The sequence below is a fragment of the Physeter macrocephalus genome, chromosome 14 (genome assembly GCF_002837175.3).
Source record: "Physeter macrocephalus isolate SW-GA chromosome 14, ASM283717v5, whole genome shotgun sequence".
Classification (NCBI taxonomy): domain Eukaryota; kingdom Metazoa; phylum Chordata; class Mammalia; order Artiodactyla; family Physeteridae; genus Physeter; species Physeter macrocephalus.
Genome location: NC_041227.1, coordinates 83,371,280 through 83,373,870, shown reverse-complemented (window position 1 = coordinate 83,373,870; position 2,591 = coordinate 83,371,280). Strand labels below are relative to the sequence as shown.

General features: G+C 50.9%; 1 pseudogene; it reads right to left on the bottom strand.

Moving 5' to 3' along the window:
• Positions 1-1,016: 1,016 nt before the first annotated feature.
• Positions 1,017-1,949, bottom strand: LOC112066004 (NAD-dependent protein deacylase sirtuin-5, mitochondrial-like; annotated as a pseudogene).
• Positions 1,950-2,591: the final 642 nt, after the last annotated feature.

Below are 2,591 nucleotides of genomic sequence, written 5' to 3'. Positions count from 1 at the left end.
TATGTTCCTCCAAAAATTAATAAACACAGAATCACCATATAATCCAGCAATCTGGGTATATACTCGAAAGAACTGAAAGCAGGGACTCGGACAGGTATTTGTACTTCCACGTTTACAGCAGCATTATTCACAGTAGCCAAGAGGTGGAACCAAACCAGGTGTCCATCGACAGACGAGTAAATAAACAAAATCTGGTCTGTCCACAAAATGCAATATTACCTAGTCTTAAAAAGGAAGGAAATTTTGACACATGCTGCAACGTGGATGAATCTTACGGACACATAATGTGAAATAAGCCAGACACGAAAGGAAAAATAGTGTATGATTCCACTTATGTGAGGTCCCTCAAATGTGGATCTGTTAAATTCATAGAGACAGAAAGTAGAAGGGTGGGTGCCGGGGGCTGGGGGAGGGGGAGCGGGGAGTTAGTGCTTAGTGGGTAGACTTTCAGTTTGGGAAGATGGAAAAGTTCTGGAGATGCGTGATAGTTGGTTGCACAACACTGTGAATGTACTTAACACTTCTGAGCTGTACACTTAAAAATGGTGAAGATGGTAAATTTTATGTTATGTGTATCTTACCACAATTTTGTGTGTGTGTGCTCTAGAAAGGGATTTTATTTTCCACCAACCCTTGCGCAGAAATCACAAATACCAGGGTTTTACCCCTCTACTTCCATCTTTGCCCAAATAGCAAAAATACGATCGGGATAATTACTTCTTTTAGACAATCTAATTACAAAGTTGTTTCCCGCCCGGTAACCAACCGAACACATCAGAGGTATCTTATGTTTAGGCTCAAATCAAATAACGTGAATTGACTTGAGAAATTCTGTGACTTCTCCTTCTCAACATGTTGACTACTGTTGCTTCGAAGTCCCCATCACTTATCAGCAGTTTGGATTCCAGATGATATTTTCAGACCTTTCAGTATTCAGCTCAGCATCCACAAGACTGTTTCTCCTGTTGGTGGCCTGGTATTTGGATGTGCTGTGATTTCCTCCTTCCTCAGGGCAATTAAGAAACAGTTTCAGTTTTAGGAGGAGCGAGGGCTTCAGGAAGGTCGTCCCACACGGCCCCTGGAAATGAATCGTGAACCTGTTCATGGCTGGGGTGGTTCCCATGTTAAATTCGACCACTTCTACTCCCTGGGCAGACACGTGGGGGGCAAACATGGCGGCAGGCTAGACCACAGAGGACGTTCCCACCACCAGACACAAGTCTCAGAGGGCCAGCTCCCTGGCAGCCTCCTCCAGGATGGCAGCGTCCAGGTTTTCTCCAGACCACCCCCCGTGAGGTCGCAGCAGGCCCACACATCCTGCCTCTTCACACCGGCGAAGTTTCTCCACTGGGATTCTGGCATCTTGAGTTGCAGGTTCTGGAGCCCCTTTTCCTGATAAAACTGGACAAATTGGACTCTTGTCATTCTCGGCCACAACTCCACACGAGGTACATCGAGTTTTAAATAAGCTACCATGGATTTCCAGAAGGTTCTTGGTGCCAGCCTTGTGGTGCAGCTCAGTGATGTTCTGGGTGATGACCACAACCCGTTGGCCCTGCCAGTGCGGCCAGGCCTCACGCTCGGTGATGACCAGGTGCCTGGCGTTGGGCTCCTTGCTCTGCACCACTTCCCGCCGCTAGTGGTAGAACTCCCACACCTGGGGTGGGTTTCAGGCAGAGGCCTGAGGCGTGGCCAGGGCCTGAGCTTGCCATTTTCTCCAGTAACCTTCGGCTCCTCTGAAAGTCGGAACCCCACTCTCAGCACTGACGCCAGCCCCTGACATGAGGACTGTGTGCTTGGCTTTTGCAAAAAGCTTCCAGAAGCCCAGCTGTATTTGAACTTGGACGAGCCATTGTTAGGCAAATCTTGGTTTGCGCAGAGGCTGGAGCGGTCAGTCCACAGTACAGCTGGGCAAGTAACTGGTTTGGGACAATCCAGAGAGGTGGCATCAGGTTTTCTGTGTCGCACTAATTATTGAGATGGGCTCGTTTCCTGCCCCTCCCTCGTCTCTCGGGCCGCAGCTGCCCCAGCGCTGGGCCGGGAAGACACCGGGCCTCGGGCCTCTGCGCATGTGGCTCTTACCACAATTTTTAAAGCAAGAAGAGCCACGTGACAGCCTCTGCACTTGCTGCGCAGTTACTGTTCAGTGCTTTGTTGAATCATGATTATTGGACAAACCTTCTCCAGATCCTGTGTTAGGACTGCTGCTCCCAAGAGGAATGAGACACGGGCTCTGCCCTCAGAGCTCGTGGTCGAACAGGGGCGAGGCATCCACACGGTGTGGGGAGTAAAGTGCTCTAAAGGGCCCTGGGTGATAAAGGCCTGTCGACGGCGTGAGGGGCACTGGGCAGTGACTGGTCGGCTCTTCTTGAGAGACCAGTGGAAGTCAGGAAGCCCTTTCTGGAAAGTGTAACACGTGACCTGAATCCCGAAACCCGGCAAAGTGGTCATCGAGCTCTGGAGTTCGCTGGGGAGAGAAATCTGGGCAGTGCAGGGCCTGTCCTGTCCTGCTGCATTGGTAGCCATGAGGAGGCTGGGGCCAGCAGCAGCCAGGGCTCGAGAAGGGGGCAAGGGCCAGACCCCAGAGGGCT